Raw genomic sequence first — 21,555 nt, 5'->3', positions numbered from 1 at the left:
TGCCCAGCTTTGCTATCGAATGAGTACTCTGAAGTGGCATGAATAAACAAACAATGAACCTGAGATGACCATATAAGGAAATCCTGTGCCTCTGACATCAATCAGACACAAGAGTAGAAAAACAACACCTGAAACTGAGTGTTTAGCGCAGGCTAAAGCAAGAGCATCCGAGCATTTGGTCAGTGGCTGTGGCTACAATGTAGCTTGCCATCACCAGTGTGTGAATGTGTGTGTGAATGGGTGGATGACTGGGTGTGTAAAGTGCTTTGGGGTCCTTAGGGACTAGAAAAGCGCTATACAAATACAGGCCATTTACCATTTACAGGTTTGTAACAGCACAAGTATCAGAGAAAAAGGAAGTATAATCGGTCTACTTTAGGATTCTTCTCGCGTATTAGCTTGAAAAATATCCTTCTGCCAAATGACACTTGTTTGTAAATCAAACGTTTTCTTTAAAGCCCCACAAAGTCATTGCCTTCAAGTGAATTAAACATAATCGGCAGTGACCACAAATCAGGCAAAAAAAAGGTACATCAAACGAAGGTCGTAATTCCACGTCAGAGTGCATTAGGACGTTTATCATCAAAGCGATGCCTAGCTTTTAATTCATTTGACATCTTTCAGCACTAATACAGTATCTGATTTCTGAGGAGCACTGGTACACAGTCACACAGCGTGACATCTGAAGGAAAGCAGCGGGTTACAGGACAAGTCCCTGATATATGTTTCTACACAGAACAGAGACCAGGGCCATTATGTCTGTACCAGATTTTCACTTCATATCTAAAACCACAAGCCAGCAGCATGCATAAGTACCGCCTGCTGCTCTCAATGTTATTCAAATGACAGCACAATTCTATTTTCACCTTGCAACTAATGTGGCCATTACTCCTATGTCAGCAACATTTACTGCCCTTCCTTTTATGCTGGATATGCTAGAAAATGGGAAAATTAATTCTGGAACAAAAAATGGGGGTGGGGATTATCTTGAAATGTGTGTGTGTAGCTGCTGGGATTAAGCTCAAATAAAACAGTTCCCATCTGAAAAATCCCATCCCAGCAACTCTCACGAAACAGCCACATGAAGAATATGAGTCCCTGTGGTCTTATCAAAGAGGTGATATGACACATTTTCCCCACTGTGCCAATTTTTATGCCTTGATCATGTTGAATGCGATGTCACAAAATAGCATAAAAACATCAACGAGGGCCTGAAAAGCAACGTAAACAGTGTACACACCAAAAAAAAAAGAAGGAAATGGAAATAGAAAGGCAAGTGCACTGCCAAAAGGAAGTTGTTAGGAGAAAGAGGAAAGGAGGGGTGTCTACACTGAGTCAGATGAAGGGGAAACAGGGTAGATGGATGTAGTGGTGTGTCTTTATGTGTGGAAGAGTGTGTGTGTATGAGTGAGGGAGGAGGAGGACGTGGGGAGAAGGGGAAGTCGGCAGGCAAACCTATCATCCACGGAGCCCACCAGTAAACTCTGCAGGGCAAACAATCTCCCTAATTGAATTCAATCCAGGCTCACCGCAGGAGGCACCGAGGCTAGTGGATCCATTCAATATGAAGAGGGTTGCTTGGAGGTGGTAGCAGTGGAGAGAAGTGTGTGTGTGTGTGTGTGTGTGTGATGATGGGATGAAAAGGAGAGGGCTGGTATGGCAAGTGACACAGGAAAGGGAAAGAAGATAACTACAAGAAGCAGAGAGCAAACACAAGGGCTGCAGGAGACAACAACGGCAAACAGACGGGGAGAGGAGACAGGAGCCCGGCGCAAGGAAGGTTCTGGTGGTTAAGAGTCAGCAGTGAGGGGGTGCGGGGGAGCAACAGGCTCGAGGTGTGGAGAAATGGAAGCCAGCTGTGCTTTTGCATGATTACACCGAAAACATCATTTGCATCAGGGAATGAAATCCAAGCACGCTCCGTAGATACGTATGGTTACCGACCAAAAGAAAAGAAAAGAAAAAAAAACACCCTCCTCGCCGCCGCCGGCACAAATTAGAGGCCTAACAGTGGTGTCCCACAGATTTGCATATGAAGATGAGCACCTATCGTGAATCATTTTCATAAACATCCTATTGCGCGCAGAGTACAAGCCCAATTGGCCCACATGAATGCTCTTCATTACTGTGCTGTGCTGGGTGGGGTTGGTGGTGTATGGGTTGCAGACTTAATCTGGGTTGCGCTGCATATTCATGACTTGCACGGAGTCGTTTTCAGGCCCATTTGCTGGGCCTGAGAGTTCAAACGCACCGCAACTGAAGAAAACACCAGCAACTAGAAAAACGCTAAAGACAACAGAAGTAGGAAAAAAAAATCTCACAAAATAAAAGTGTTTTTGGGGAGACGATAGTGTGACGGACCAGCTGCAAAAATGATAGCAACCAAAACATGGGAAGAATTGCACTGAGACACCCTTAAAAGAAGTAGGATTCGCCGGTGTAAACGATAAGAAGATGCCATGGTAACGTGTGTTTTAATAAATATATTATCAAGTTAGCTTTGCTGTCCGCCAAATTTAGGTTACTCGTTTCGGTTTGCTTATGGTAGCTTTTAATAGCATTAGCTAACTTCTTCTCCAATGCTAACTGAGTGTTCGTGATTGGTCCGTTGTGATGTTAGCCAACATTATTTTGATGATAACGCAGAGATATCATTCATATAATGCTGTAGCTACGTGTTTGCTATTAGCCATTTACTGTTAGCTTGTCTCTTCCACAGTGTGTCGTTCATCCCAACTTCCTCCCCTCGCCTTTAGCCAATCACGGCTGATGACTGCCCCTCCTGTCCCTAGGCTTCTTCCTGTTAGAAGGGAGTTTTTCCTTGCCACTGTCGCCAAGTCTGAGTTATTGTAGGGTCTTTACCTGACAGTATTATAGAGTCCCTTGAGGTAACTGTTGTTGAATTGAATTTGTGACTTTTTGTGTGCTTTTGCAGCATTTTTTTTTCGATTTGCTGGTGTTTTCTTAAGCTGCAGTGCGTCTAAACTCTCAGGGCCGCCGTACATTTACAGTCTGATGCTGTCAGAAATGCTGATAAAAAGTGTACAATACCTCAGTTTGAGAGAGGAGAGCGGTCCTTGAGTGCTGCTGCTGAACAAATCCCGTATATCACATTCCAGATAGGGAAAGCACTTCCTGTCCTGGAAGAGAACACAAAAGTTAGAGCAGGGCATACTTATGTTAGAGCAACACACCGACTCTCGCTGTATTCTCTCCAAACGGGCGACAGGGGACGCAATTAAAAGGCAGGAACCTTTAACGTCTGCCAACATGAAGAGGCATCTGCACGTCTACTGTATGACACAGATTTACTTAAAAAAACCCAAAAAATGTAAAAAAAAAAGGAGTCCAAGCATTACTTTCTCCAAGCCACATCACACAGACACTTTTTATTTTGCTCGCTTCTGGGTCGACCGTTATTAAGTGGCATCTTCATAAATTTTTCAGCTGCTTTCTGGTTCCCATACTGGTGCTACGGCCCGATTGCCGCTGTATGAAGTGCTATTCAGGTCACATCAGCTTTTAATGGCTGATTTATTAGGGCCCAACAGGAGCTTGGTGATGGGCTGCAGGACAAAGAGCCTGTTTTAAACTACATTAACACTCTGCAGTAAATATCCCACACAACATTAGCATTTTGATGGCAACCTCCCCCAGTCACCTTTCACACTTTCCAGTTTTCCCCTCGTTATCCCTCCCTGCCTCTTTAGCCATCGTATCAATCCATCTTTGGAGTGCTTTCTTTCAGAGATTTCTCGTCTCCCATCCTTAGCGTTGCCCTGTTCACTATATATATTTCAACTGAACGCATTCAATTTATATCTGTGCTGGCACCATACCCGCGTGCGAGGGGTGAAGTGGTTAGGTTTAATTATAGACGTATTAATGAAGAGCATGCACACAGAGGTAAAATCAAATGGCATTCAGCGGTTCTGGGAAAGAGCAATTCTTCGGCATCCCTGATGAAACACACGACGAGCTGTTCTCTTTGTTATTGTGACGCAAAACAATCATTACATGATTTATAATTAAATCTCACATGCAATCATAAAACTGATGAGCACCAAAGCTTTTGTAATTGAGGTGTCTATGGCACTGGATGGTCTTGAATAATAAGCTAAAAAAAAGAAAAAAGAAAAAGGATTAATCGGTAGCACTGTGTTTACTATGCAAATTAGGTAGATTTTCCTTTTGACTTAATTAAAACAACCTTTTTTTCTTTCCTCTCACCTATTTGGGTTGTCCGCCTCATGTCCACGTCTCTTTTAAAAGCACTGGCTGTGATTTAAAATGACAGAGACACTGGGAAAACGAGAGTCTATAATTTGTGCATGTGTGCCAATGATAAAAAAAAGGTACTTAGTGAAATGATTCCTTTACTTCTGTCAGATTGTGCAAAGATGCTTGCAAATGAAAAGGAAAAAGAATGGCTCTCAATTATATTGCCAAATTTCTAAATATTATCTAGGCACAATGGCCAACCGGTCTTGGCTTTCGAACAAGTGCCGGGGACGTGCTTCATCAAATCTGCTGTTCATTATGTTTGATCAAATTTGAGACTTTGGCAGAGAAAACAGATGCGATAGGTCAATTTAGCTGAACTGCTGAAACTAGTTTGGTCAACAGAGCATCTGCCAGTCATTTAGCAGGCCTGCAAGTGTTTGGAAAGGAGCACGGTCGCACCATATTGCAACAATCCTAACCACATACTGCTGCACAAAAAGGAGAAATCAATTGCACCGAGAACAGAAAGCAAAAATTATGTTCTGGGCGGTATGGTAGGCTTTCATCGTGTGCTTTCGCTTGATTTCACTTCTTTTTCTGATCAAACCTAATTAACAGTAATTACAGCAACTGGACAGAGCTTTAATTTTACACATTTACCTCTTATAAACTCCTTGCTGCTCTCCTTGGTCTTTCGTACTCAGCAGAAACACTATCAGAGCCAAATTTACTGCTCTCGTCCAATCATTAGTGTTAAAGTACTGGCAGTAGTTGGGAGGTGAGGCTTCCAACACATCATCAGTGAGTTCTGGACAGAGAAATATACATCCATAAGGCTGAATGACCGACGCATTATCTGGAAAATCACCTAATTTTCCTGTTGGAGACAGACACTACCAATGTCTACTTTACCAGTGTTGCATAATCATATACATTTTTTAACTGCAAACAATCATGCCACCTTATCCATATATTAGCTGCTCCTTTAAAGATGAGTGTTTAAAGGATTTCACTCAATTAGCAGCCTAGCAAAACATAAGAAAGTGTAAATGTAAGAGGATCTTACATTTACAGTAGTGCTGTGAGATACTACAGATTTGGTATCGATCCGATACAAAGTAAATACAGGGCCAAAATTACCGATACTAATACCGATACCAAGTAAACACGGGGGCCAATATTACCGATACTAATACAGATACCAAGCAAACACAGGGGCCAATATTACCGATACTAATACAGATACCAATACCAAGTAATTACAAGGCCAAAATTACCGATACCAATACCAAGTAAACATGGGGGCCAATATTACCAATACAGATACCAATCCCAACTAATTACAGGGCCAAAATTACCAATACTAATACCGATACCACGGGTTTTAACCTACAAAGGCAGCTCATGTAGAGGAGAGAAATGTGTCATTTATGTGATAAATTATCCTCTATTTGCAACCTCTAAAAACACTTTAATGACCACTAAATCAGTGTGATTTGTACTTTCCACAATATCTTGTTAATGCAACAAAACGTAACACCTTTTGGCTTTTCATGTATTTTGAAACTGGGTTATTTGGAGTCCTGGGGCCCGTTCTTCGTACGTCGCTCACTACATCCAAGATCAAATGACACATCCAAGACTAAATCATCGCGCTAACCGTGAGCTCGCCAATCCGGTTCTCCAAACACACCTGCTGTTGACGATTAGTACAGCTGGATGAAGTAATGTGAGATCACTGGGTGTCGTAAAAGGGGCTACGCATCGATAGTAGAATCATTGATCGGCAACCCTCTGATTGGTCGGCGAAAATGTCGAAGGAGCGCGCTCGGCTCGGTATTTTTCGGCAGCAGAGCAAGAACTCTTGAGTGAGGGATTTCAGGAGTTTCAGAGTTTAATTAAAACGCAAGGGAACACTGCAAAGGCTGCAAAAGCAAGGAGAGAGGGCTGGCAGAAAGTTGCTGACAAATTAAACTCGTAAGTGATTTAATAATAACAATAATAATGGAGTGGATTTATATAGCGCTTTTCAAGGCACCCAAAGCGCTTTACAATGCCACTATTCATTCCCTCTCACATTCACACACTGGTGGAGGCAGCTACAGGTGTAGCCACAGCTGCCCTGGGGCAGACTGACAGAAGCCAGGCTGCCATATCGCACCATCGGCCCCTCTGGCCAACACCAGTAGGCGGTAGGGTAGATTTATTATATTACACTATATTATCCAATATTATATTACATCATATTATATTATGTTATATTATATCCCCTTACACATTAGAGCCACAACAGGACCCACTAGAACATGGGAACAAGTAAAAGTGAAATATAAGAATATTCTACAGAATGGTATTTATCACTTATATTGCTTTTCGTCTCTTGGAAAGAGACCCTGAAATAATCTGTTTGTTTGTTCATAACAGCAACCAAGAAAAGGGCAGAGCAAAAACAAAGACAGGTGGTGGTCCTGCACCCCCTCGTCAACAAGTTGGTTAAGTGAATAATACCCTCACGGGAAAATCGATATCTCTCTATGAGCACACTGTCGCGCTGAGCTAAAGGATCCTGTCTGTCCCGCAATATACGCTGAATTATGAGGACTCTCCTTATCAATCTTGCACCTTCCGCAATGGGTGGCTCGCGTATACGGACAGGACATGGCTGCGACAGGCTTCCCAAATCCACCTTGGCTTTTATAGCCGTGGTCTCTCATCTTGATTACACAAAGTAATTTGCAATTACTACTCTGAAATATGAATTACATCTGTAATAATCACATACATGTAATAGAATGTTAATAGTACATTTCCCTTTTTTAGGAAATGACCTGTATGTATCTGTGTGAAATCAATAAATGGATCAGGTGCTGCATTATCTTTAGTTACATTGATGTTATTTATTTATGGTGAAACAGTGGTGGAATATCGCTGTTGCTTTCGTATAAATGAAGCGGACATACCTGTGTGGCCGCGATCTAATCCTGTTTACATAAAGTAAACCTGCTCCCGAGCAGGTTTACGCTTACGGCTCTGTTGCTATGGCAGCAAGTCCCGGATGAGCTTCGGGGAACCGAACGATCCAAGATCACGCAAAATCGTCAACAATCTAATCCAGCTAACTTACTTAGCGAGGTACGAAGAACGGGCCCCTGGAATGTGTATCGGCTATAAATAAAACAGACTTGACAATCAACACAAAACGGTTCAGACAGTTTTCATAATGCGTGATTTCCAAAAATACAACATGTACTTAATAGAGTTCAGTGGGCTGCATTCTAGAAACAAAGTATCGATCTGATCGCACTGGTATTGATCCAAAACCAATACCAGAGCTGGTGTCTGGTTTTGAGCCACCCTCTAATTTCACCCTCAATAAACATGAAGCAGTAATTTTGAGTAAAATGCATCTTGCTTACTTTCTTTTTCTTTCTTTTTTACTTTTTTTTTTTTTTAGAAAACTGCACATCTGAGTAAAATACATGTGAAATAAATACAATTATAGGTGTCTTTATTTGCATAATTAATAATTAAGTATAATGTGATTGGTATCCATTCAAGCTTATACCAATCAACTTCATTTGAACAGACTGCAATAAATTCAACGATTTTAAACAGCTTTTTGATTTCATCCTTTTATTTACAGGTTGAGCTACATTTACCGCAGCCACTGCAACTTTACTCACTGATTATTTTCATCTTCCTTTTATTGCAACTATTGTAAGAACCTCAATTAAAGTGGGGTTTGTAAGGTAAAGCTGGAAATATGCCTATTTCTGTCAGAAATCATGTGCAGAAACAGTCATTTCGGAGAGATGCTCAAAGCAGCAACCTGCTGGCTGCTAGTCATCTCCTCTCATCTCTTATCTTTGTTGCCCAAAACCAGCCCTGAACCTGCCCCGTAGTGTGTAAATCCTTGCAGTGGGATGCATTTAAGGGAAGGATTTCTAATTCTAAAAAGTGTATTTTTGTTACTTATAGGTATAATTGTTACTTGTTGATAAAATAATCCATCCGTGATTTAAAAAGCATCCTGACTTTAACTGGAAGTAAGCAAGACGTGAACATAGCAAGTTTAATCAAAAAGCTTGGCATTCTTGCATGCACAGAAAAAACGCTTTAGTCTGTGCATGCTTGCATTTTAGAGTTTTGCATTAAAACATCCGAGTAAAGGCTGGTATTTCTAATAATGGCAAGTAGAGAAAAGGCTTGCATGTTAAGTAAAAGCCTGCTGAGATACCGTTGTGAGACAACTGAGACTGAGATTAATTTTACATCCTGTTATTAACTTTTCACCGGCTGCTAAGGATATGCCACCAGTTAGAGCAGGAGGCACCGGGAAAGCAAAGTAAAAGAATTTTGTTGAAGTGCCAAGAAAGCTAGCCAGGCTCACTGGATATCCACAAGTGCATGATTGCCAATTGGTGAAACGCATGAGCGCAAAAGGAGGCTCTGTACAGTATGTAGCAACTCCACTGCATTAAGACAGAGAAAACTGTTTCTTTTCTTTGTTACATTATCCACTGTAGCCTGTTTCTTTTTTTTTCCTTTCAGTCCCCTTGGCAAAAGGAGTGCTTTCCAAATTACAAAGTGATGAAACACAGCATGACTATCCAGCTTTCGCTGCCATGAACTTAAACCTGAATTTGATTTCACACCCCAAAAGTGATTCATTGTGGTACAGTGTGCTGAATATCACTGCTGAGTGTGGTTGTAGAGCAGCAGGCCATATTTCTGACCACGCCTGACAGTAATATTGGGTGTAACCGTGCTTTTCTTCTGTGTAAGATTTACGGTTACACCGTGGTTTGTAATGTTAATTTTAACAAAACTAAAGAAGGAAGTGCAAGCAGTGCAAGCTATCCCGGCCTTATGACACTCTAGTGTATGGCAGCAGCATTTTTCCTCACGTTCGTGATTGTGCATTTGAGCCTGGTGGCAGCTGTCTAGCTTTTCCTTCAAAGGACGAGTAAACGAGCTGACCTCCCGGCCTTAATTATCCTACAAAGTCTCTGTTGATAACAGCAAAGTGAATTAATCAAAGAGCACAGAGCTGGCTATTGCAGATTTAGTTTAGTATTTATGTATACAGTATAAGTAAGTATGTAGAACACTTTAATCTGAACAAGCAATTACACACCTACACAAAAGCATACAAAACAACTGCTAGCTTATGTTGTTCCTGCCCAGATAAAGCATTCAGCCCGAGTGTGTTGTTTCCAACTACCAAGGGCTAAAAATAAGAGGAGAGAAAGCAACACAAGCGGCACAAGACAAAGTAGATTTAGCCACAGCCGCCTCACCGACTACATCAGTGTGCTTTAACAGGACAAATCCCAGAATTTTGGAGGCAGCAAGCGATGCTTGAACAGCTACTGTGTGAGCACTGCTAAAGAAAAGTGCCTACTCTACCTGCTTGCGGTGCCAGACAATGAGATTCACTATATAAAATGGTCCTATATTACAGAATGTAAATACGTCAAGACACTGAATGTAGTGGGGTTTATATTAAAAGGAAAACTACATTTGCAGTGGCGTTCCTTTCTATGGATTGCTTCTCTGCTGTCTTTGCTACAGCTCCTGGTTACCTAAGCATTCATACTGTCTTAACATAGACAACAAATCACTTTGAAGAAAAGTTGTCCATTACAGAACTTTTTATTTTTTACCCGTTTATCATCATGCATCAAAACAACCCGTTAAACAGGACATGGCGTCCCAATATGAGACGGCAAGCGGACGCAGGTGGCCGCTGTATGACTGATCCGAGTCGACAGCCTGTGGTGTGTCTTTATAAAAGCATTTATTGAAGCACAACGCCGCGGCCTGCCGAAAGCTCATCAAAGAGTGGCTTATTTTATCAGCCAAGTGGAAAATGTGCTGAGAGAGAGAGAGAGAGGCAATAGTGAGGAAGTCAGCGAGAGTAACTAAGCTATTGTGCCCATCGCTGACCCAAACACCCGCATTACAGTAGTCACGGCGGCTCACCACAAAAGCTCTAATCGGCGGAGCAGGCCTTTAAATTAAATGACCCTGTAGTTGTGACACTGTAACTGACAAGCCGGCCCGAGCACGCCGGGGCCAAAGGCAAAGGAGATATGGCTAATGAACAGAAAATGTATTGAAATGGTGGCATCTTTTACAAGCCCAGACAGCCTTAAGTAACCTACATACTCCTCTGTGAAGTATGTAATACGCCATGTTGGTACTTATTCGCCTACTTGCAGCTATTTCATAGATTATACGGACTTTAAAATGAGCTGCTCTTGGAGACAGAAATAACCAGGCTTCATAAAGATTCCATTTGCACCCTCAGGTAAACTGCACTTCGAGTATAACGTGCCATGACTCTCACCAAATGTAACTATTGCGGCTCCGTGTGGAGGAAGCTTCGCATAACCCAGGGGTGTCAGACTCCAGGACTCGAGGGCCGGTGTCCTGCAGGTAGATCTCACCGTGGGTCAACACACCTGAATCAAATGATTAGTTCATTACCAGGCCTCTGGAGAACTTCAAGACATGTTGAGGAGGTCATTTAGCCATTTCAATCAGCTGTGTTGGTTCAAGGACACATCTAAAACCTGCAGGACACCGGCCCTCGAGGCCTGGAGTTCGACACCTGTGACATAACCGATCGGCCATTGCATTAAAACCACGGACAGGCGATGTAAAGTAGTGTTGCTGGTCTCCCTGCACTGCAATATTCAGCCGGGAAACCTAGCATTCATGCCTCCCTCCCTGCAAGGCAACGCTATAAACAAACCCAGGAATACCAGAAACTGGAGCGTAGGGTGTGCCGAATAAACCTGATCCACGGACGGAGCTGAAAGAGCAACGGAGACCCCCATAGGTCCTCATATGCCTTATAATATTATCCAGATGATTTTGAAGTGCTTAAATCTCACTGATACAATTAACAAGTCAAACTGCAAAATAAAAACAAGGGCTCCGTTCGTGAAACGCGATTGTAATGAATTATACTGCACACCACGGTCACTTAAGAAATCACGGTGAGTCAGAGCCTGCTCGTTCTGAGGGGAGGGAAAGCTCACCAACTGAAATCAATGGGCAGCATTTATAATGCATGGGCAGCATCTACACTCCCAAGGGTCACATTAAATTCAAGGGAAGCTGATAACAATTGACTGAGGTAGCTGCCAACTGCAGGTAGATTATGTATAGTTACGTGTCTGCTTCCTCATTGTTGAGGCTCACTAATTCGCTACCTCTTCGCCTCTCTGTATCCCTGCTTTAGCTGCCGTAGATCCCCCCCACCGCCACCCCACCTCACCCACTCCCCCGTTCTTTTCTTCTCACCTTTTCCTTTCTTTTTTTTAAGCCCTCATCATTTCTATCATCTTCTTTATGCTTTCCCTGTAGCTCCCATTTCTCTCTCACACCGCTCTGGCATACAAATGAGAAGAGATGATGAGGGATGTACAGCATTGAGCACTACAGTGCATCCCCACAAGACCTTCTCATACACTGGCCCTAATTGGCCTTAATTGGAGAGGGACGAACACTGGGATGCGAGTCTGTAGGTTAGTCTGCGCCGCATGCACGCGTACTCTTGTTTGCGAGCTTTTGTCTGTGGACATATTTATTAAAAAACGGGGGGGGGAAAAAAAAAGAAAAGCACAAACAAAACAAGTCGATGAACACATAGCCTCGAGTATAAAGCATTCAGCTAAAGTGGTACGCGGCACCTCGATTTTAAATTTTCATACGTGGGTGTATGCAGGCTCATGCGTTTGAATATTTATGTAAATATCATGTTTTTGTAGTCCTCGGGCCCTAGATTGCTTCTCAAGCCACAGCTAGATTTCTGTGTTATCACATGATCTCACCAACAAGCCAAGCTCAGAGAGGCTTCTCTAAAAAACAAACAAAAAAAAAGCAGCCAACGCCAAACGTGCAAAAACCTATGGTCAAAAAATAAAGCTGTCAAAACACCACATTCACACCACAACTCCCTCTTCAGAGCTGTTTACCCTGGTAGAGCAATATCATTATTACTATCACACACGTCTTTATTTAGAATGCATATATATTCCCACCATGATGACCAACCTTGCAACAGAACATAAAAGTCAATAGAGGGGAAAATTGTATGGGTAACACTAGTGGGACTTGACACGTAGGTCCTTCACGAGGGTGCACGGCGCGCGCATCTACAATCGAGGCATTTAGCATTTTTCTTTGATGATAATGTCACACGCAGAGGCGCGTTTGTTCTGTGAAGGGCTACCGGCGCAAGGCCACGGAGAGAGAGAGACAGATAGGGAAGATGCAAATGAGACGTCATAAAACAGAGGAGTGCGTTCGACAGATCAGGACGCACGCTTGGGTGCTTTTTCCCGCGTGTGTCAAGTCACGTAGAACCGTGACATTTTGGAACGATTTTAGATAAATTGGCCGGTTGTTGAGTCTATAAGAGGTCCTAAAATAAACCCAAGCAACCCAAGAAAAAAGTGAAAGACAAATGGATCTGATTGAGAGCTTAAACCTGTCAGCTTTCTCAGAGTTGTAATGACTCAGGGCTAATCGCTTAGACTGCTAAACAGCAGAAAACTGTGAAAATTACCCTTAAAATTCTCCAGAGCCACGAATCTTTTTGTACTATTGAAAATAGCAGCTCCAAAATAATTAATCAAAACTAATTAATGAGTCATTTTCAAATTAGTTACTTTTTAACTGGATAATCTTTTCGGAGCTAACGTTAACTACGGTATATGTATTTCCCTGTGAGAAAGGGATACTGTGGCTATCCCCGAAGCAGGCCTCCTCTGCGCTTCAAGACCAAAAATCTGCAACTGATTGAACCTGTGGCTCGAGTTACAGGTAATTTACTCCTGAATGCAATGGGAAGGGGGTCCCACGTGCAAATGCGTGCACCCCGACCAACCTTTCCTGCCCTTGCCGTCCCCATCCAGTCAAATATGGAACTTGACCCTTTCTGAATTCTGAAGCCGAGCTCCACACTGAATATAACTTTTGGCTTAGCGAGCGAGGCGTGTTTCCAATAAACTCCAACTCTATAACGGTGTGTGTGTGTGTGTGTGTGTGTGTGTGTGTTTGTGTTGGGTGCTGCTCCATGTGAATGCATGCATGCTCTGTGTTTAGGCGAAATTCAATTGTGTGTGTCTCTGTGTATACACGCCCGCGTCTTTACATAGGTCCAAGTGATTATTTGTTCATGTATCACTGCTTTTCGGATGTGTGCGTGCGTGTGTTTCTACGGGTGTGCAAAGGTTCAGCGATCATGTGTGTGCTGGAAGGAGGGGGTGGCTGTGGAGTGCCGCAGTACCCAAGGCGCCGAGGACATGGCTTGACAGGTGTGTGTGAAGGAACCTAGTGGTCTGCAGAACAGCAGCGGGCGGCAGCACAATGTGCCCATTCAGGCCTGGAAGGAGACAACCGAGATATCACAGGACCCCTGTGAGGTGGGGGTGGTCATCCGGGGGCACGGCAACCTTTCACTCTGACTACAGAGAAAGATATAATGGCATCGCCGCAGTAATGGGCTGTGTGACCTCACGCTGGGGAGCTGTCCACTGATATGTGACAGATTGAGGTTGTCTACAGTTTCTGCGCTGATAACTTTGACTCCTCGAGCTAAAAACTGGGTTTAATGTGGACCAACAGGTCTCTGTGTGGATGAATAAAGTGGGCATGTGAGCCTTGTCTTTATTTATGTAACAATGTAGCCATCTTAAACAAAAGCTCAGGCTCTAAATGCTCCAAAAGCGGCTTCTGACAGGTTTTCTTCGCTTGGTTCTGTATGATGTCAGTGAGAGTGGATATTCCCAATATGGCCATCTCCCACAGCGGGTGTCCCACCTACCTGCTGTGGAAACCTTTTGATCAATTTGATGAACGTTAGATAAAAGGAGGGGGACGGGAGCTAAAACAGCTCCTTTTAGACAGTGGATGAACTGAGGCAGCGGTTCTACACCCTACAGGTGAGGCCCAGAGGACAAACACTCCTCACTCCTCCTCTGTGTGCACATGTAACCACAGTAATTGGACTCGAGTGAGGACCAAAATAGCTGCACCGAGACCCTTCAGAGTAGGTGTGCGTGTCCAGAAAGGTGTCACGTAAATAAGAAGCAACTCGAGTCCACTAATAAACATATTGAGGTGGAAATGAGCACAATAGCTGAGGAATTACCAAAGGAATACACAAAGTGCTTGTTTGTGCAGTTGCATTTCATGTTTTTCATGTTTTTTGATGTTCGTTGCACAGTCTCAGGTCACGCGGGGAGCAGTCAGAAAGTCCCAAGCAGATGGTTTAATCTGCACTGGGACTTTTATTTTGGAAGTTGCCTGTACTCTTTCTGCTTTTCCTTTGACTTCCTGCCCTCCTTGTTTGCTCTGTGCAACTTGACTTGGCTTCTGTCACAGACACCTGCTTCTGAGATGGTTCTAATGCAGACATTTACAGTCAGTGTATTGAGTGGGCACAGTTACCTCCAATACTCATGTCAGAACTCAAACGCAACACTGAAGCACCCAGTGAATTCCTTGCATCGTACAGATCAGACTAAGATTGGTAACTTGAACTCGGAAGAGCGAATAAGTGCGCAGTTGTACACTTCATCATAATATAGCACAGTTTGATTTCCATTTCATCCATCCACAATATGCAGCAAGGCCTAAAGTCCAACGTACACCATCAGTTACTCTCCAAAACACTTCAACAACTAATGTAAGTGCTTTGACTCATTTCCAGCTCGGCGTTCTTGCCTTATTTACAAGGAGGAACAAAGTGACAGCACAACGCACACTAGCGCGCACGCGTACACAGACAGATCAAAGCAACTCGCATGACAAACCACTGTGATACACAAGCTAACGGCAGGATGTGACAGAAATGGGCAACGCGCGGAAGAATCGCACGACAGTGTGGTCCATACGTCTTTAACGCACATCTGACAAGAGCTTTTAAAACGCTCGCACGCACACGCGCGCACACAGACACAATGCCACCAGCACTGCTATCCATGCAGAAAATTGGACAGCCATCCTTCAGCTCCGACATAAATCTGTGGGGTGGCAAAACGCATCGGAGAGCAATATGGCATAGAACGAGTCTCCGCTGAATCCAAAAAAGTAATTGAATCGGGGATGAATATAGACGGGGTGGGATGAGAGTTGACGGAAAACACGTCTTTGGAATTTGATGCTCGGCAACACAACGTTTACAGGGAAGATGCGGGTAGGTGCTGTGAAGGGATCAAACGGCAAATTATCACAGAGAACGGGGAAGTAACCAGCAAGTTTGAAAGGTTTTTGTTGTATGTGCTGTTTGTCCTTCGTGCAAAGCTAAAACCCCTCAACTCCCGATAACGCGCCTCTTCTGTAAGATTTCCTCTGCTGCTCAAAATATCCACTATCAGCCGATAACCTTAACCTAGATACAATGTTGCCACGTACTGAGCGGCAAAGGTCTCTTCCTCCGAGTCCCAAGGCTACCTGCCAGCTAAATCACATTTGTAGGGTCATATTAAACATGTAGCCCTGAGGGGAGAAAAAGCCCAGCAAATAATGATGGGCATTTTTCTATTACTGAACGCCTGCATTGCATTATTTCCATGCTTCTGCGGTACCATGTGGCGATGGACTGTTTTATCTTACTATATGGGCTGTAGAAACAGGTTTAATTCTTCGCCAGCACAGGAGGAGATAAGCTCCAAGTTTTCATCAGGCCACCTGCAAAGACCAAATGTGACTGGATTCAGTGAAATGAAGAAAAAAAAAAACCCAGTTGCTAGTCTGGGCAAGAAAAAAGTTAGAAGACAGGGCAGCACCGATTCTCTACCTTACATGCATTTTCTCTACGGGGTATTGAACAAAACAAGGATAACCTTTACAATACAATCTAAAAGTGCCTTTAACCCCTCCTCCCCAAAACCCACCTGTAATGCCAGACTGTCACTGACAAGAAACAAGAAAATATCATGGACGTGAGCAGCAATCTGTTCAGTCGCAAACTGAAGACATACTGATGTAAAAGCTGCTCTTTGATGCAGGCAGCACATGTGCCATATCTACCTGTTTTCGGTAAATGCAAAAAAAAGCAAACACTGCATCTGGTTTAGCCAAATATCCTCAGCGCACAACGAAGTGTTTGCCGTTTGCTTGGTGGATGGTTGTGTTGAATGTCTGACTTTATCAATTAAAGACAACATTTCACCTCCAGCCACAGACCTGCAATTTCCCTTTCATTAACCGTAATCCTTCTTAAACTACGACCATGTGTTTTAATTGTCTTGCCCCAAAAGCGTTCCGACATAACCAAGTATTCATCCTTCATGAAAGTTCATTTCCCATAACTACGAAACATGTAATAGCTGCCAGGTGCAAAGTTAGCCAAAATAAATTACTGAACATTTAAATTAAAATACTTTAAAAAGAAATAGCATTGTATAACTATCCAATGTTCCAGAGTTTCACGAGTTCTTCCAATGTGCTCACATTTCAAATTAGTACATTTTACCCTTTTATTTATTATTATAATGTGATAATAATTGTACAATGAAGTGAATATGGAATAGCGACAAATGTGGTGTTAAGATTAGTTTTCTGTATCTATAGGTTTACAACTAATACCAATATTTAATAAGTTAAAAATCAGCTATATTGGACTATATATACCTATATGTCAACTTGTGTTTATGGTGTTACAAACACATGTCGCCAACATACCCCTAAAACGACTGAAATTGGCAAATAGCTAAAATCAGCAGATAATATGGGTCAGGCCCTAGTTCTGCTGTAACACTGCACAACTCCTAACTACAGAGTTTTCGTGATGGCCGCTTAATTTTCCACGGACTTCACAGGAAGTGAGTGGTTGGCATTAAGTGCCCTAAATATGAAGTGTTCACTCAGCCCAGGCAGCTCTTGCCTAAAATATGTCTGAGACGGACTAGCTGCTGGTCCGTGCGAAATATAAGAAAAGATGCTGGTCCTCCAGGAATCGGGTTTGTGGACCAGACGACATTTTAACTGGGCGTGATAACTTGTTCCATCCACGCAGCTGAGGTAACAGGATAGCGAGACACCAAATGGCAAAGCTTTCCACAGGTCTCAGAAACTGTTGACTGTCAGCATCTTTCTCGGTTTCAGTTACATGGGTTACGCATAGGTCGAGAATGAAATTTTAAAACAAGGCTTGTAGGTCGTAAGATTGGTTCAGCATATTTTGAATTCCATTAAAATTGTATATGAAAACAAACTGCCGGTGCATGGTAACAGACACAACCAGACAGATGGCTGCCAGAGTGGGGTTTCTTATGCATGACGAATTGCCGCATCTGTTGGTGTGACTGTGCAAAGCTCGCGGTCGGGAAAAGTTCTCAAGAAAACAGGAGGAAGCGTCATCTGAAAACAGGCAAACAAAAGATACACTTGTCGTCTGATTCCGACGTAAAAGCTCTTTTTAGAGTCGTGTACCACAGCTGAGTCGGACAGGACTCCTACGAGAACCCGAGGGCACTCAAGGTGGCAGTAACTCTCCAGATACCCAGGTGAGATCACCAGACGCCGTGTCTGAAATGGGCACGAATCCTCGGGGTAAACGTGCAGAAAGAACTCGAGGGATCCATCCACAAGCTTTGTCACACGTTGTCATCCAAGTTACAAAAATCCCCACGAACGGTTGGCCAAACTTTGTCAGATGTCAAAACAGATCACAAAAATCATCAAAACCCCATCGAGATAAAGTGCTCAGGTGGCATCTTTCCAGACCTGAGTTCCTTTTCAATTCAGTTGTACTCCCTAATTGGATAAAAAGCATTGTTTGATGTGCATGCTCTTATTGTATTAAAAAAGAAAAAGAAGCAGGAAAGTCATACACGAAGCCCACCTTGTTTGTCTGCAGTGCAGCGATAGCGAAGGTTACAATTGTCTCTGCCTCCCTCAGAGGCGTCTGGAGATGCAGGGGGGAAAAAATCGATGCACAAAAAGCACTTCATTCCAACTCAGTTTCAACCTTTACTGCCAGTATAATTAAAAGTGGCTTCTATGGACATTCCAATCCAAATTTCTCCATCCTGCTCCAAGTCATCAGGACTAAATTCAAAGGGGAAAAAGGCTTCCCACAGGAATGTCATGGCATCACGTATGAAGGACCCGTCATTATTGAAGGTTGGTTATCGTCCAGCTGTTTGGTGACTGGATGTGTACAACAGCACCAAGAAATGGAAAAAGAGGTCGAGACACTGATGATATTAGCTGCTTCATTTTAACTCCTGTATTATTATCACAACAGGAATCTGTGACCTCAGAAAGCAATCGGAAAACCCGCAAAACCTTGTTTGTCGTGTTTAATTCCTATCAAAGCGACAGAAAAAGTGTGAAGCTGTTTTTTTTTTATTTACACGCGGCGTCCAACACTGATAACACCAGCTGAGAGACAGAAATTACCAAATTACCTGTGTGTCATGGCTGCATCCAAGCTGCTGGACCAATTATTTCTGCACTGCTGCAATTGCAAAGGCCTCTCCAGCTGTGTTTGACACAAAGCTGGCTTAGGGAGGCTTACTACTGACCAAAAACATAAACAAGATTACAGGAGCCTAACCTTTCAGAGCGCTCATGAGTGACAGCACAACTCACGCTAAATGGACCTTTGGTTTGGCGCTGTCAAAAGGGGCGGATTGTCTCTTCAAGACGAGACAAAAACGCTTCGGGATTGAACAGTCGGGCAACGGCAGAACAAGGTGATCCTTGTTGTCCATACCGATCGATGACGGCTTGTTCATTAGCGGAAACTGCACAGCACACGGAAATATTAGAAAAAGACAACAGCAGGTGCAATAAAACAGGATTACAGACGACTGCCGAGCTCCAGCATTCCACTGATTACTTCCAAAGCAATAACTACTACCTTATTAATCATTAAGGGCAAAATGAATTCCACAAAGGGTTGACCTACATTGACCCGAGTTAACTCAGTTGTCTGCAGTTTCACAATTTCCCCGAGCAGGACTAGCATGCTTACTGTGTTAAGCTATTTGCTCCATGTCAACCTGACTTTTAGCTGCATTTATTATGTATGAGAGGGTTAAAAGGGGTCCATGAGAAGATTATAAAAGCTTAACATTTTGATGAGATTAATCTAGCTATCAATCTTTGCATGCACAGGGTAGTGAACCAATTATGATGTGGAAGTCAGTGAACAAATAACGTTTCCATCTTTGCATGACTGTATGTTCTGAACAGCTTCAAACGCATTAATTGGAGGGAGCATTATTCCTCTGCCATCCACCCTTAAGAAAAATTTATATCATAAGCATGTCAAGTGTTCTCGCGAGGAACAGAGAAGTGGAGGGGATGTGGGGAAGGGTCGGTGCTCGCAACTAGCGCACACTGTCAGAAGATAGAGAATCACTGTAGAGAGCAGGAAGGGGAGTGGATGTCATTTGCCTGGAGAGGCCGATCTGACATCTCAACTCCCACTGTCTGTCAGTCTGCCTTCCCCGTGATGTATGGATGTTATATGGCACCGCTCACCCAGCAGAACCAGTCAATACTACCATGCTGAGGAATGTTAGAGCATGAGACAATGGGAGCCTGTGACCCTTGTTATGGAATGACAAAACTCCGAGACGGTGGGGGGGGGGCTGAAGCGATCTGGGCTTACGAAGAGGAGGGGGGAGGGAGGCTGTTTCATCATTCAATATCACATAGTCTGCAGTCCTGTGGTGGCATTTGAGAAATTGCACATTGGAAAACAACTAAACAAAAACGGCTTTATGGATGCCATCTGTGGCTGCGTTTAGGTTGGTTTACTGGCAATAATCCAATGTGTATTTTAAATACAAAAATAATAGAAATCAAACATTGTCGGGTAAAGAGAAAGGGAGGGGGGGACCCAACCCTACTGGGCTTATTTTCTTTATTGCTTCTGGTATTTGTGTCTCCAACCAGCCTAGCCATCTCGGGGGTCGCCTATTAGGACCCCCGAGATGTGTTTGCTCGTAACGGAAGAGAGGGGTGAAAAATTCTGCACGCCACATAAAACGCCCGATACGGCCCTCGAACCGAGGTGAGGTCTCTGCGCATGCAGGCGACAGGCAAAAGACCCCCGTTTCTCCAGCTCGTAGCCCACGGGGGACTCCGTTCCTGCCTGCACGCCAGTGCCGTTATCTGCTGCTTATTATTTGGCTGAATGAGCCGGAGCGGGGCTCATGGGGCTCGCTTCTGACATAATGACTGATTACAGTCTTGTGGCTCCCTTCTAAGAAATCCCACTGTTGCCACCATTGCGCCAAGGCAGCTCAACATCACACAGGCGAGACCAATGTACGAGTGGAATCAGAGGAGGACAGGGGTGGCTGTTTTTTTTACAGTGACAGCATAACTGTTACCCAGTCACTGAGCTGTCACGACTGACAGAGACCCCGGTGGACACCTGGGTCATCAACCTACATGTCATCAGGTGTCTTGTTAACAAGCACCTCTTGAAATAATAACTAGACTGCAAAGAAGAGAAAAAAAGTGGCTAAATAATATTCTGCATTTTTTAATTGGACCTCGAATAGTTAGGCTACATTTGCTCTTCTCCTTCCTGCAGGAATGTGATACATACTAATGCCTACCGACATCAAGCCCATAACATGAGCCTGCTATGTCTGGAATGAACCATCCGCAAAGCACAAAACCTTTTATTTCCGAAGACACAATGCATTCTCACTTGTGAATATGAAGTACAGATGCCTGTGTGACAGGAAGTCGGAAAACAACACAGAACAGGCGCTGTCAATAGCTACCGTTTCCAAACAGGAAGAGTCACGCTGTCAGCACTTTTCAAACGCCAGCTTTCAGGCAGTCAATTAGGTTCAAGGTGAGACAAAAATGTGTTGTCATTTAAACGGTTTTGCTCCATTGGGGCGGTGCATCAATTCAGTCATCTCCATTCCAGAGGTGACAAAGGGCTGGCAGGGAAGTTTATATTTGCCAGTAGATACACAGTTCTGCTGTCATTACACCAACCTGAGATGAAGTGGGGATTTGCAGGTGCGCACATTTAAAATGCGCCATTCCCTGCGAGCAAAGCTTCATAAAGACGGGAATAAAAAAACAAAAACAAAAAAAGGGGGGCTACCGCCGAGGAAGCTGCTGGCTGAGGTGCAGCGCCGGCCCCCTCCTACTCCCACGCTCCTAAACCCAATCCCGTGCCATCGATTAGGAAAAAATCAATTTAAGTCACAAGCTCAGAGAGGAGACGCTAAAATGCTGTGTTACATCCCCCAGGAGGATGTCTCTTCTCCCTATTAACCCTTTGTTTTGTCCAGGCTCCACCTCCTCTGTCCTGATTGGATGCTG

General features: G+C 43.6%; 1 protein-coding gene across 15 annotated transcripts in view; it reads right to left on the bottom strand.

The window, feature by feature from the left end:
* Nucleotides 1–21,555, bottom strand: part of LOC102199017 (latrophilin-3) — a 263,343-nt gene that overhangs the window by 224,199 nt on the left and 17,589 nt on the right. For all 15 annotated transcript variants that reach the window (XM_005743033.1, XM_005743035.1, XM_005743038.1 and 12 more), the window contains exon 2: nt 3,052–3,140. The gene's annotated coding sequence lies outside the window, so the exon portion shown is untranslated. The remainder of the gene's footprint in view (nt 1–3,051; nt 3,141–21,555) is intronic.

The sequence above is a fragment of the Pundamilia nyererei genome, unplaced genomic scaffold (assembly GCF_000239375.1).
Source record: "Pundamilia nyererei isolate P.nyererei 1_Seehausen unplaced genomic scaffold, PunNye1.0 scaffold00126, whole genome shotgun sequence".
Classification (NCBI taxonomy): Eukaryota; Metazoa; Chordata; class Actinopteri; order Cichliformes; family Cichlidae; genus Pundamilia; species Pundamilia nyererei.
The sequence above is the reverse complement of the archived record's forward strand: the minus strand, read 5'-3'. Positions and strand labels throughout refer to the sequence as shown.